The sequence below is a fragment of the Bufo bufo genome, chromosome 2 (assembly GCF_905171765.1).
Source record: "Bufo bufo chromosome 2, aBufBuf1.1, whole genome shotgun sequence".
NCBI classification, from domain to species: Eukaryota; Metazoa; Chordata; class Amphibia; order Anura; family Bufonidae; genus Bufo; species Bufo bufo.
In genome coordinates, this window is record NC_053390.1 from 157,319,996 (window position 1) to 157,335,746 (window position 15,751).

The 15,751-nt window shown below is 42.2% G+C and overlaps 1 protein-coding gene across 1 annotated transcript in view; it reads right to left on the minus strand.

The window, feature by feature from the left end:
- FBXL17 (F-box and leucine rich repeat protein 17) overlaps positions 1–15,751 on the minus strand; it is an 854,796-nt gene that overhangs the window by 128,184 nt on the left and 710,861 nt on the right. The gene's annotated exons all lie outside the window — the stretch shown is intronic.

The window sequence follows — 15,751 nt, forward strand, 5'->3', positions numbered from 1 at the left end:
GTCCCTGCACCAAGTATCATCCAGCCTGAACCATTCTCGTAAATCTGGTGCAGGTTTAAACAGCCTGCCTACGTTTACGTCATCTACAGCACAAGTTTAGTAAATCTGCCCGACTGTCATTATATAATAGATCATTCTATAGTAAAGTATAGAAAAAGCTGTAAAGGCTTTTGCTGAGGGCAGCACATACCTAGAAGAAACAAAAATGGAGCCAGTTAGGCTTGTTCACATCAGGTTTGGTGTGACGCCATAAGGTATTTCGAAAATACAATATACGTCTAACATACCCTAGACCTCCACCGACCAGACAAGAAGTTTACATTTCACCAATATACACCCCTACACGTTCAATAGAAGATAATGACATTGCAGTTGCATATTTAGTGAGTTTAGGCTGGACAACACTGTAAAGCTCATATATGATGTGAGTTTTCCAGGGATATATCAGGGTCAGAGTACTGGAAAAGATGCCAATATAACTTATCCAACCTATATGTCTCAATTCCCTTAGTGCCAGGGTCACCCATCCTGCAACCTCTCCACCATGTCCCCAAAGCTGCTCATTAACAGAGGTGTGTGTGATGAACTGCAACGTCATTGCCAATACGTGGGGGCAGAGATTAGAAGAACGAAAGTACATGGCCATCTCACCTTTCCCAGAGTCAGTGGAGTAACTAGAACGGAATAGATTCTACATCAAATTTTTGAACGGGGCCCTCGCCAGCAACCCTCACTTCTGTGGCAAGTCAAGACAGCTCTCTCAGACCAGACCAGGCAGTCGTTCCATCCGTTTCCTACATGTATATACTGTAACTCATGTCACTGTATATAATGTTATGGTTGAGGGGGACCTCCTCTCGGTCATGCCCCTTCTGAGTTTAGGCCCCGGATCCACTATAGCTATATCCCAGTCTCCTATATACCACAACTTAGAGAGTCCAAAGAGGATTCCAGGACTAGTTAAATAAAAATCCATCAACTTTCTTTTAATCTGTTAAAATCAATAACTGACACAACACATGTTGTCACAAAGTGAAGTTCATACAACGGGGGTGATATTGAAGCATTCCCCAGGCAACGCGTTTTAGACCTCCTGTTCTTTTTTCACAGCCAAGCCATTAGGAGAATTTTTCAGACTTCAAAGGTCATAAAATTATTACAAAATGACAGAATAAACAATACTGTAATGACTATTCAGAGTAAATGCTCATATGTATGTTCGTGTTAGAGTCTGGAAATAATGAATAGGTTTGGAAGCTACCCTCAACCAGTATTAATCACACAGGTATCAAACATACACAGCATTTATTGACAGAGCTCGGCGCGCAGCAGTGGTTTTGAAGGGCAGGAAGCCGAGTGCTCAATGGTCTTCACTTCTCGCTAGGGCTGAAGCATAGTGAAGAACAGTTTAGCAATGTCAAACGGCCGATTAAACTGACTCTTAATGACTTGAAGCACTGAGGTGTAATCTCTTGTCTTTCATGGTAGAAGTGAGAAATTATTCTTAATAAACTGCAAAAGCAAATGATTGAGACTGACTGTTCAGACAGAGGCTACAAGTGATGAGGCAACTCAAGTTTTATACAATAGAGCTAGTTGGTGAAGTTTCCAACACAATCATCAGCGTGATTTTTGGGTTGAAAACGTGGTCATCCACATATTTGAAAGAAGCACAGCTCTGAACACAGTACAGTAAGTTAGTCTAAAGGTCCTTTTACATGGACTGATGTGTCACGCAATTATTGAGAACGAAGTAGACACATGCAGCAATCATCTCTGCTCTACGGGGACAAGTGATCGCTACATCAATTGCTTGCCCCCATGGAGTATCCTTGTTCCTGGGTAGAAGATCACGGATTAGAAAGCACAGTCTGCCACATAGGAACAATGGTTTTTGATGCCAGCAGAAGAACCTTTGCTCTTTCTTTGGGTGATCGCCGCTGCCTTTCACACAGGCCTATCATCAGGAACAAGCTCATCACCAATAATTGGCCTAATTATCGATCTATGGCCCAATTTCACACAGTGTATGATCAGTGATTGTGAGCCAAACCTGGGTATGACTCAAAAACATGAGCAGGCATAGGTGCAAACCTTTCCCTTATACCTGGGTATCTCCTGGTTCTGGCTCACAAATGACTGATGGAAATCACTGATCAAACATTGACTGTGTGAAAGTGGCCTTAACCTGCCCCAGATTTATAACAGTGGCTAATGCTGGCCAATAAATCTGGAGCACCAATAGACTGTCTAGTATAAGTTTGCACCATCTACTAGCTTTTCTACTAGTCTACTATCTACTTATTTTACTGCAAAAAATGTGTTAAAAGTGTGCCGCAGTTTTGGTGCAAGGTGCCACATTTGGTGAAAGGTCACACAACCTTTCCTGCGAAGTCACTCCCGTTGTCGGATGCATCATAAAAAGTTTAGAAAAGTGTCTATAGCAGGCTAATAAATGTGGTACAACGCACATAAGCCAGTTTTTTGTGCGCAAGTTGAAGAATTCTGGCAAATTTGATTAGTAAATTTCTGCCAGAGTCTATTTATATCAGGTAAATTACACTTTCATTTACACCATAAAACTGGTATAAAAGATGATAAACCTGCCGGCACCAATGACCCAGCCGACACCCTACCATCGCCATAAACCCTTTTTACAAACTGACAAAGGTGGGGTTGAAACCTTTGCCCATAACAACCATGAAAATAAAAAGTGAAATCTGATTGGTTGCTACGGGCAATTAAGCCAGTTTTCCTATGTACCAGTTTTGATAAATCTCCAACAGTATGTTTTAATTATAACTATTCTAGGAAATCCTCAGCGAGTTAAATAGCCTGTGTGGACTTACAGCTATAAACACTGTAACCAACTATAAGGACATGAGGGATACAGGGGCATACACAGATTCCGTAGGGTCCCATGGCAGAAGATTTTATGGCCACCCCACCAAGCTACACAGTATGCATGTCTCAGACTCCCAGGCAACGCATTGCACAAAATGTGACTCCCTAAATTTCAGATGAATTTACGATTTTTTAAAATTTTTAAATTTTTATTAAATCCTTCAGGAAAAGGTCATTCTCAGTTTTTTTGTTTTCATCTTTTAACCCCTTAAGGACCTAGGACGTACCGGTACGCCCTATTTCCCGAGTCCTTAAGGACCCAGGACGTACCGGTACGTCCTTACTTAAAATCTGTATTCCGGCGCCCCAGGGGTTAATTGGAACGGGATTTCGGCTGAAATCATTCAGCCGGCATCCCGTAACAATGCAGGGGGGGGTCATTTGACCCCCCCGAATCGGCGATCGCAGCAAACCGCAGGTCAATTCAGACCTGCGGTTTGCTGCGCTTTTTGCAGTTTCTGATCGCCGCGGTCCCTGTGAAGATGTCAGCCGTTTAACCCTTTCCATACCGCGGTCCGTACGGACCGCTGTATGGAAAAAGTTAACTGTCATCGGTCAGGGAGCTCCCTCCCTCTCCATCGGGGGGCTGCTGTGCCTTTGCAGCCCCCCGATGGAGAGGGAGAGAGCCCCCAGAGTGCCCCCCTCAGCCCCGTGCTTACCCTTCCCCGTCTGCGAAGTTCTGAGCAGACGGGGAGGGTTCCCATGGCAACAGGACGCCTGCTCAGGCGTCCTGCTGTCCATGGTGCTGAACAGATCTATGCTAAAAGCACAGATCTGTTCAGTGTAAGTAAAATACAGTACAGAACAATATATATTGTTCTGTACTGTATTATACAGACACCAGACCCACTGGATCTTCAAGAACCAAGTGGGTCTGGGTCACAAAAATGTAAAAAAAAGTGAAAAAAGTTAAGATAAAAAAAACAAACATTTATCACTGAATAAAAATTAAAAAAATAAAATAAACTACACATATTAGGTATCGCCGCGTCCGTAACGACCTGATCTATAAAATGGTCATGTTACTTTCCCCGCACGGTGAACGCCATAAAAATAAAAAAATAAAAACTATGAGAAAATTGAAATTTTGCCCACCTTACTTCCCAAAAAAGGTAATAAAAGTGATCAAAAAAGTCGCATGTACGCCAAAATAGTACCAATCAAACCGTCATCTCATCCCGCAAAAAATGAGACCCTACTCAAGATAATCGCCCAAAAGCTAAAAAAACTATGGCTCTTAGACTATGGAGACACTAAAACATGATTTTTTTTTTTTCAAAAATGAACTCATTCTGTAAAACAGAAAAGTATACATATTAGGTATCGCCGCGTCCGTATCGACCGGCTCTATAAAAATATCACATGACCTAACCCCTCAGATGACCACCGTAAAAAAATAAAAATAAAAACAGTGTAAAAAAAGCCATTTTTTTCCATCTTACGTCACAAAAAGTGTAATAGCAAGCGATCAAAAAGTCATATGCACCCCAAAATAGTGCCAATCAAACCGTCATCTCATCCCGCAAAAAATGAGACCCTACTCAAGATAATCGCCCAAAAACTGAAAAAACTATGGCTCTTAGAATATGGAGACACAAACATTTTTTTGGTTTTAAAAATGAAGTTATTGTATAAAACTTACATAAATAAAAAAAAATGTATACATATTAGGTATCGCCGCGTCCGCGACAACCTGCTCTATAAAAATACCACATGATCTAACCTGTCAGATGAATGTTGTAAATAACAAAAAAAAAAAACGTGCCAAAAAAGCTATTTCTTGTTACCTTGCTGCACAAAAAGTGTAATATAGAGCAACCAAAAATCATATGTACCCTAAACTAGTACCAACAAAACTGCCACCCTATCCCGTAGTTTCTAAAATGGAGTCACTTTTTTGGAGTTTTTACTCTAGGGGTGCATCAGGGGGGCTTCAAATGGGACATGGTGTCAAAAAAAACAGTCCAGCAAAACCTGCCTTCCAAAAACCGTATGGAATTCCTTTCCTTCTGCACCCTGCCGTGTGCCCGTACAGCAGTTTACGACCACATATGGGGTGTTTCTGTAAACTACAGAATCAGGGCCATAAATAATGAGTTTTGTTTGGCTGTTAACCCTTGCTTTGTAACTGGAAAAAAAATATTAAAATGGAAAATCTGCCAAAAATGTGAAATTTTGAAATTGTGTCTCTATTTTCCATTAAATCTTGTGCAACACCTAAAGGGTTAACAAAGTTTGTAAAATCAGTTTTGAATAGCTTGAGGGGTGTAGTTTCTTAGATGGGGTCACTTTTATGGAATTTCTAATCTAGGGGTGCATCAGGGGGGCTTCAAATGGGACATGGTGTCAAAAAACCAGTCCAGCAAAATCTGGCTTCCAAAAACCAAACCGCGCACCTTTCACTCTACGCCCTACTGTGTGCCCGTACAGTAGTTTACGGCCACATATGGGGTGTTTCTGTAAACGGCAGAGTCAGGGCAATAAAGATACAATCTTGTGTGGCTGTTAACCCTTGCTTTGTTAGTGGAAAAAATGGGTTAAAATTGAAAATTAGGCAAAAAAATGAAATTCTCAAATTTCATCCCCATTTGCCAATAACTCTTGTGCAACACCTAAAGGGTTAACGACGTATGTAAAATCAGTTTTGAATACCTTGAGGGGTGTAGTTTCTTAGATGGGGTCACTTTTAGGGAGTTTCTCCTCTAGGGGTGCTTCAGGGGGCTTCAAATGGGACATGGTGTAAAAAAACAGTCCATAAAAATCAGCCTTCCAAAAACCAAACGGCGCACCTTTCACTCTACGCCCCGCTGTGTGGCCGTACAGTAGTTTACGGTCACATATTGGGTGTTTCTGTAAACGGCAGAGTCAGGGCAATAAAGATACAATCTTGTTTGGCTGTTAACCCTTGCTTTGTTAGTGGAAAAAATGGGTTAAAATGAAAAATTTGACAAAAATATGAGATTCTCAAATTTCCTCCCCATTTGCCAATAACTCTTGTGCAACACCTAAAGGGTTAACAATGTATGCAAAATCAGTTTTGAATACCTTGAGGGGTGTAGTTTCTTAGATGGGGTCATTTTTGGGTGGTTTCTATTATGTAAGCCTCGCAAAGTGACTTCAGACCTGAACTGGTCGCTAAAAATTGAGTTTTTGTAAATTTCTGAAAAATTTCAAGATTTGCTTCTAAACTTCTAAGCCTTATAACATCCCCAAAAAATAAAATATCATTCCCAAAACAATTGAAACATGAAGTAGACATATGGGGAATGTAAAGTCATCACAATTTTTTGGGGTATTACTATGTATTACAGAAGTAGAGAAACTGAAACTTTGAAATTTGCTAATTTTTTTCAAATTTTTGGTAAATTAGGTATTTTTTTTGTGCAAAAAAAATAATTTTTTTGACTTCATTTTACCAGTGTCATGAAGTACAATATGTGACGAAAAAACTATCTCAGAATGGCCTGGATAAGTCAAAGCGTTTTAAAGTTATGAGCACTTAAAGTGACACTGGTCAGATTTGCAAAAAATGGCCTGGTCCTTAAGGTGAAAATGAGCCCTGTCCTTAAGGGGTTAATCCCAGCCTTCCCAGAGCCATAACTTTTTTATTTTTGCATTCACATTCAAAAATAGCTTTTCACGGGAGAAGTTTATAATGGCACCATTTACTGTTGCATACTACGTAGTGGGAAGCTGGGAAAAAATTTCAAATCGGGTGGAATTATGTAAAAAAAAAAAATAAAAAAAAATTCTGACAAGATTTTATGGTTTTACAGCATTTCCTATGTGGTAAAACTGACCTGTTACCTTAATTCTCAGGGTCAATACAATTACAATGATACCACAGGGGTGTGGAAATAAAAAAAAAAACTACTTGTCGAAAGACTAAAGTGGGGGCTCAATCTACTTGTCCCTCATGACCATCTACTTGTCCTGAACTTATACTAACGTTATACTGTTAGGGGGGCGGGGGCCACAAGGCGATGTTATACTGTATGGGGCGGGGGCCACAAGGAGATGTTATGCTGTATGGGGCGGGGGCCACAAGGAGATGTTATGCTGTATGGGGCGGGGGCCACAAGGAGACATTATGCAGTATGGGGCGGGGGCCACAAGGAGACGTTATGCTGTATGGGGGCAGGGCCACAAGGAGATGTCATGCTGTATGGGGCGGGGGCCACAAGGAAACGTTATGCTGTATGGGGGCGGGGGCCACAGGGAGATGTTATACTGTATGGGGGTGGGGGCCACAGGGAGACGTTATATTGTATGGGGGCGGGGGCCACAGGGTGACGTTATACTCTATGGGGGCAGGGGCCACAGGGTGACGTTATACTGTATGGGGGCAGGGGCCACAGGGTGACGTTATACTGTGCGGGGGCAGCCGCTTGGTGACGTTATACTGTATGGGGCACTAGGGCAGCCCCAAGGTGATGTTATACTGTATGGGGGCAAGAGGGAGACGTTAGTATGGGGAAGTCCCCGTCCCCCCCCCTATTCATGGAGGGTGAGTGGCTGGAAGTTGGAACCTGGCAGCACTCCTATTGACACTTCAATGCCAGGGAGAAGAAGCAGAGTGGCAGCCTGACAGCAGAGCATAGCTGACCCAGAGCAGTCACCACACACACTACCTGCTGGGCTATCTATCACGGCACGGGCTGCCACCATGTCAGGAGCTCCTACTACAGCCGCTGACTAACTTGTGCCTCCGCTGGGAGCTGACTTCCGGCCTGCACAGGAGCGCTGATAACACTGCGGTAAGCAGCCCGGACTTGCTGCACCGGGCTGTGTATTAGAGGAAAACCCGGCGCAACCCTAGCCCTGCTACTTGCCCGCAGGGCTAAGCTGCCTGCACAAACTACCTGCCCGGCGCCCGGAACTGCATGTCCCGGGCGTCGGGCGATAGGAATTCCACACCCCTGTACCACATTTATATAGTCTTTCTTGCATTTTAATACAATAAATAAAGATTTGTAAAAAAAATATTTTTTTATCACCCCATTACTTTTTTATTTTTGTGTGTACGGAGCTGTGTGAGGGCTAATTTTTTTGTGTGACGATCTGCAGTTTTTACTGATATTTTGGGGTGTGTATGACTTGTTAATCACTTTTTATTCAATATTTGGGGAAAAGTGCAGTGACAAAATTTTTTACCACATTTGACCACAGCATCTAAGGGGCTAAATTTGTGCAATCAGTGTTATGGTCATTTGTATACATTGGCCCCAGGTGTCTGTTGTTTAAAGACTTTCAAGTACTACCCTGGTCCCCTAATTCCCTAGACTTGAACCCAAATGACAATCTGTGGGACCACCTCAACCACCGTGTTCACGCTACTGATCCTCCCCCATGTCACCTCCATCAGCTGTGGGATGCACTGCAGTCAGCCTGGCTCCAGATACCTGTGACAACCTACCAGGACCTTACTGAGTCACTCCTAGCCCATCTAGATGCTGCCCGTTCTGCATATGGCGGTTATTTTGGATATTAGCTGGTGGTCATAATAATATGTCTCGACTGCGTATTTATTACAGACTGTATCTGCATAAACCGTCCATAAATGATTCGATAGAAAATTAAAACAGCCTGCTGATAAATCATCTCTATAAAATGCTTCAGGCCATCATGTACTTTTCTTCAGTTGTCAGGGTGCACGGGGAATATTTTTCATTAGTCTCCACGTTTTCCCCATTTCTCAGTAAACCACATACAGTATGCTATTTAAAATGCTGGCATTCAACGTTTGATTATAAAAACCTTACGAAGCATGGAGAGAATGATACGATCTTGTCATCCCCGTTCAAAGCTGACCAGCAATGTTTTCCACTATTTATGACTCTTCCCTCCTCCAATGCAGCCTTATGAGTTATGCCCTTTTTCCGACTATATTCGCATTAACCTTATATGGCCTATAGGTGTAAGAATTAAAAGTGTTGCAGCAGTCTCTGTCATTCTAAAAAGTTCAGAATGCCTGCAGAGAGAAATAAAAAATGTCTGTGACATCCTGGGAAAAAAAGGGCTTCGATATGCTTTCTCATCCATGACAAAAGAGATTTAAAATAATAATAAGTGTGAGAAAATACAGTTTCTTTTTGATCGGTGGTGTAAGAAGCTGGGTGTATAGCAGAGACGGACAAAGCGAAGAGGCATGTAAAGGCAATTAATGGGAAAACAGGACACCCATGGAGTCTGTTCAGTCCGTAGAGAATGGCTTCCACAAAGATTAACAAATAAAAGCAAGGGGGACTTTCTGACAGCAGACATAATTAATAGTCTTCAATCCTTTGTTCTACTTTCATATACCTTTTTAAGAACATATTTTGCCTTGGCTGCTTCCCAGTACTAATGCTTCTAATTATGAAGTTTGATAATATCCACTCCGCTTCTATTTGTCCAGTGAACTCATATGAACTATAGATAAAACCTACTTACATGAGCAAGGTTATAAACTAAACCTGTTCAAGACCACTGATCTAGAAAGGCACTATCTTTCAATATTTCCTCCTTCTGTAATGGAAGTATATTGGAGAACTTTATATTTGCAGGAGAGCAACATACCGGGGTAGGCTTGTTAATACTGTCGGAAAGTTTGAAAAGATAGTAATAGACTAGACAGGTAAAAACTGCATCAGAATGGCGCATGCACCAGATATGTAGGATTCCAAAATACCCTACCAATTTGTGTAGACAGCTCCTAGGCAGACCTATGTGTTGCTATGAACTAAAATAGTATGAAAATGTTTGGGCTTCAATGAGCCGAAGTTAGTTATTCACTTTAAAACTTGAAACTGAACTCGGTTTCAGTTCCGAGGTACCAATCGAACTGAAGTCAGGTTTGGTTTCAAGTTTAAAAGTGTTTTTCCACTTTAAAAATCAATTACCGAAGTTATTCAACAGTCATGCACGCCTTCAGAATAATTAACTTTGGCTCATCGGAGCCAATAAATTCTAATACTATACGGAGGCGGATCTACATACAGTAATAATCCAAAGTTTTTAATGAAGAGACTTCAGATGTAACATCCGAAGCTCGCTTCGCTCAAGACTAATTGTGGTTTTATCGTACCTTGGTCACCATTTTTTGCTTTCAGCTCTTCCTTACAGCTACTTCATGCACTGCTGATTGCCTCTAGTGTGTCAGAAAATGGTTGGGTAGACCAACACTTTGTTTTTTTTCATATCTAAGGGGTCATTTATGCAAATAAATGCTTCAAAAATGTAATCTGCCCAAAAATAAAATAAAATACTCAGATAGCAAGTTCTGTACAAAGAAACGTATCCAACTCTATGCATCATGATTATGTTGGGTGTGGATAGTTAAGCAATGATCCAGATTTGAGTGTGACTGCAGGTCTCACTCAGATAGACTGAATTAAGTTCTGTAGAAAGCACTACAAATTATAAACTTATACAATCACAATAAAAGAAAAATTGGAACGCTGTGTAAAATGGAAATAATTGTAAAGAAAGGCAGAATGCAATGATTTGCAAATCTCACAGACCCAATTTTTATTCATAATAGATTATAGATCACATATCAGATGTAGAAAGTGAGACATTTTGCCAGTTCATAAAAAAAAAAAAAATTTTTTTTAACTTGATGGCAGCAACTCATCTCAACAAAGTTGGGACACTGCCATGTCTACTATTGTGTGGCATAACCTCTGTTTTTAACAACAGTCTGAAAACATTGGGGAAGTGAGGAGATTAATTGCTGAAGTTTTGAGAAAGGAATGTTGTCTCAATCTTGTCTGATGTAGGATTCTAGGTGCTCAACAGTCCTGGGTCTTTGTCGGATTTGTCATTTCATGATGAGCCCAAAGTTTTCTAATAGTCTGGATTAGAGATGAGTGAACCTTTTAAGATTGGGTTTGTTTCAGGTTCGCCAAGACTACATGCTACAATGGGTTTCTCGGCAATATATACAGTAGATATAAAAAGTCTACGCACCCCTGTTAAAATGTCAGGTTTCTGTGATGTAAAAAAAATGAGACAAAGATAAATCATTTCAGAACTTTTTCCACCTTTAATGTGACCTATAAACTGTACAACTCAATTGAAAAACAAACTGAAATGTTTTAGGTAGAGGGAAAAAAAAATATAAAAATAAAATAATATGGTTGCTTTAGTGTGCACACCCTTGAACTAATACTTTGTTGAATCACCCTTTGATTTCATTACAGCACTCAGTCTTTTGGGGTATGAGTCTATCAGCATGGCACATTTTGACTTGGCAAGATTTGCCCACTCTTCTTTGCAAAAATACTCCAAATCTGTCAGATTGCGAGGACATCTCCTGAGCACAGCCCTCTTCAGATCACCCCACAGATTTTCAATCCGATTCAGGTCTGGGCTCTGGCTGGGCCATTCCAAAACTTTCATCTTCTTCTGGTGAAGCCATTCCTTTGTTGATTTGGATCTATGCTTGTTCAGCTTTCTAGCAGAAGCCTGAAGGTTTTGTGCCAATATTTACTGGTATTTGGAGCTGTTCATAATTCCCTCTAGCTTAACTAAGGCCCCAGTTCCAGCTGAAGAAAAACAGCCTCAAAGCATGATTTTGCCACCACCATACTTTACTGTAGGTATGGTGTTCTTTTGGTGATAATTATGGGCAAAAAGTTCAACCTTGGTTTCATCAGACCATAACACCTTTTCCCACATGCTTTTGGGAGACTTCAGATGTGTTTTTGCAAAATGTAGCCTGGCTTGGATGTTTTTCTTTGTAAGAAAAGGCTTTCGTCTTGCCACTCTACCCTATAGCCCAGACATATGAAGAATACAGGAGATTGTTGTCACATACACCACACAGCCAGTACTTGCCAGATATTCCTGCAGCTCCTTTAATGTTGCTGTAGGCCTCTTGGTAGCCTCCCAGACCAGTTTTCTTCTCGTCTTTTCATCAATTTTGGAGGGACGTCCAGTTCTTGGTAATGTCACTCTTGTGCCATATTTTCTCCACTTGATGATGACTGTCTTCACTGTGTTCCATGGTATATCTAATGCCTTGGAAATTCTTTTGTACCCTTCTCCTGACTGATACCTTTGAACAATGAGATCCCTCTTATGCTTTGGAAGCTCTCTGTGGACCATGGCTTTTCCTGTGGGATGCGACTAAGAAAATTTCAGGAAAGACCAACTAGAGCAGCAGAACTTTATTTGGGGTTAATCAGAGGCACTTTAAATGATGGCAGGTGTATGCTGACTCCTATTTAACATGATTTTGAATGTGATTGCTTAATTCTGAACACAGCTACATCCCGTTATAGGAGGGTGTGCACACTTATGCAACCTAACTATTTTAGCTTTTTTTTGCCTTCTTCCCTCCACCTAAAAGATTTCAGTTTGTATTTAAATTGAGTGGTACAGTTTATAGGTCACATTAAAGGTGGAAAAAGTTCTGAAATGATTTATCTTTGTCTCATTTTTTTACATCACAGAAACCTGACATTTTAACAGGGGTGTGTAGACTTTTTAAATCTACTGTATACGCATTGTCTGGGTTATTCTTTCTCATTATGGAAAGTGCATAGTACGTGGTCAAAGTATTTTAGGTCAGGCTAATGCTTCTCTGGGTTTTTGGTAAAGATATTCAAATTAGTTTTCCTAAGGCTACTTTCACAATAGCGTTCGGGGCTCCGCTTGTGAGCTCCGTTTGAAGGGGCTCACAAGCGGCCCCGAACGCATCCGTACTGCCCTAATGCATTCTGAGTGGAGGCGGATCCGCTCAGAATGCATCAGTCTGGCAGCGTTCAGCCTCCGCTCAGCAAGCGGACACCTGAACGCTGCTTGCAGGGTTCGGGTGTCCGCCTGGCCGCGCGGAGGCAAACGGATCCGTCCAGACTTACAATGTAAGTCAATGGGGACGGATCTGTTTGAATTTGACACTATATGGCTCAATTTTCAAACGGATCCGTCCCCCATTGACTTTCAATGTAAAGTCTGGACGGATCCGTCAGAAGCTACTTTCACACTTAGAATTTTTTCTACAATATAATGCAGATGGATCCGTTCTGAACGGATCCAAAGTCTGCATTATATGAGCGGATCCGTCTGGGCAGACCCCAGACGGATCCGCTCTGAACGCTAGTGTGAAAGTAGCCTTAGCCTATATGATGCCAGCGGATGTAGGCTGTGCTAATTTTCAGAAACACAGACAACATTGACTGGATTCCAACACTTCTCATGCATACCTGGCACCCTACATAAGAAACAGTACCCCAACCAAGGCCGCTCAGGCAGCCAAGCAAAGTTTCCATGATCAGCTCTGCTAAAAGGTAGTCACCCAGGAAGAGCTGGATTCCTGGTGTGAGACAGCTTCAGAACAAAAGATCCACGATCAGATATGAAGTGACAACATCATAAAACACTATGCCACAGTCAGTTCAGTTCAGGGGCGCCATGCATGTTTAACCTTCCCTCTTTATTACTGGTATCAGCACTCCTCCCATTCGGCACAGGTGGTTTTAATTTAGCAGGAGTCTGCATATAAGTGGTAATTGACCTGCAGTTCCTGATAGCAAAGGACATGTTGTGTTAGACAACTGTTCAGATGGTGCAGTACTGCGTGGTGGCCTTTGTTTTTGTGGTGCTGTGCTGGTGGGTCGGTGGGACCAAGTGCAGTGGGTGGCATTGTCAGATAGCAGGGTTGCTGTTTGACTCCTGGGTCCTTTTGATCAAAATGTACACTAATGCCTCTTGTACAGCATGCAGTATAGGGGGTTGTACACTTAATATTGCCCTGAGAAGCGAGTTTAACAGTGCTCCAGACTAAAAAAAAATACCTAGTAGCCATTGGCTCCTGAACTGAAAAATTTAGGAGCCAAATCAAATTTTTAGTCGCCAAATCGAAACCGAATCAAAATTTTGGTATCGTGACAACGCTACGCCGATCAGATCGCCGTAGGGTTGTTTTGAAACCAAAATTTTGATTCGCTTTCGTCACCACAAAAAAGTATTGCGATACTCAATACTGCGCAAAAAAAAAATAAAAGCTGCGTGCATTTCGCATTTTATGAAACATTCGGCCCATAATAGAACAGTCCTATGCTAGTTTTTGGGGTGACAAGGTGACTAAAAAATGGCGAATGCTCACCGCATAGGAGATATTTTTTAATAATTTAATAGTTTGCACAGCGCTATGTAATATGTTTATTTATTTATTGTTTATATATTTTATATGTAAAATTGGGAAAGGGGGGATTTAAACTTAATATTTTAGGGTACTTTCACAGTAGCGTTTTTCTTTTCCGGCATAGAGTTCCGTCCTAGGGGCTCAATACCAGAAAAGAACTGATCAGATATATCCCCATGTATTCTGAATGGAGAGTAATCCGTTCAGGATGCATCAGGATGTCTTCAGTTCAGTCATTTTGACTGATCAGGCAAAAGAGAAAACCGCAGCATGCTACGGTTTTATCTCCGGCGAAAAAAACTGAAGATTTGCCTGAATGCCGGATCCAGCATTTTTCCACATAGGAATGTATTAGTGCCAGATCTGGCATTCAAAATACCGGAATGCACCCGCACTGAATCCTGACCCATTCATTTCTATGGGGCTGTGCACATGAGCGGTGATTTTCACACATCACTTGTGCGTTGCGTGAAAATCGCAGCATGCTCTATGTTGTGCGTTTTTCACGCAACGCAGGCCCCATAGAAGTTAATAGGGCTGCGTGAAAATCGCAAGCAAGTGCGGATGCGAAAATAATAGCATTCTTTAATACAGAATGCTTAGTAGAAGGTCAATATAATAAACATTGGTGGCGCAGTGCGCCCCCCCAACACCCCAGTATAATAAACATTGGTGGCGCAGTGCGCCCCCCCAACACTCCAGTATGATAAACATTGGGGGCGCAGTGCGCCCCCCCAACGCCCCAGTATAATAAACATTGGTGGCGCAGTGCGCCCCCCTCAATATAATAAACATTGGTGGCGCAGTGTGCCCCCCCTCAATATAATAAACATTGGTGGCGCAGTGCGCCCCCCAACGCCCCAGTATAATAAACATTGGTGGCGCAGTGCGCCCCCCTCAATATAATAAACATTGGTGGCGCAGTGTGCCCCCCCCTCAATATAATAAACATTGGTGGCGCAGTGCGCCCCCCCTCAATATAATAAACATTGGTGGCACAGTGTGCCCCCCCTCAATATAATAAACATTGGTGGTGCAGTGCGCCCCCCTCAATATAATAAACATTGGTGGCGCAGTGTGCCCCCCCTCAATATAATAAACATTGGTGGCGCAGTGCGCCCCCCCTCAATATAATAAACATTGGTGGCGCAGTGGGCAGTGCCAATAAGGGTTAAAAAATAAAAAAATAATTAACTCACCTCCTCCAATTGATCGTCTCCTGTTCTTTCTTCAGGACCTGTCAAAGGACCTGTGGTGACATCACTGTGCTCATCACATGATACATCACATGATCCATCACCATGGTAATGGACCATGTGATGAGCTCAGTGACGTCACCACAGGTCCTGAAGAAAGAACAGGAGACTGGCAGCTACGCGATCAACTGGAGGAGGGGAGTTAATTTTTTTTATTATTTTTAACCCTCATTGGCACTTCCCACTGTGCCACCAATGTTTATTATACTGGAGGGGGGGGGGGGCGCACTGTACCACTAATGTTTCTTATACAAATACAGGAGGCGGGTGCCGGAATCAAATAGCCGACACCCGACCTTTGTGACAGGGAGCTGCGATCAGCGGCAGTTAACCCCTCAGGTACCGCACCTGAAGGGTTAACTCAACTGCAGCTGATCGCAGCTCCCTGTCACAAAGGTCGGGTGCCGGCTATTTGATTCCAGCACCCGCCTCCTGTATTTGTATTACAGGTCAGTTTTCT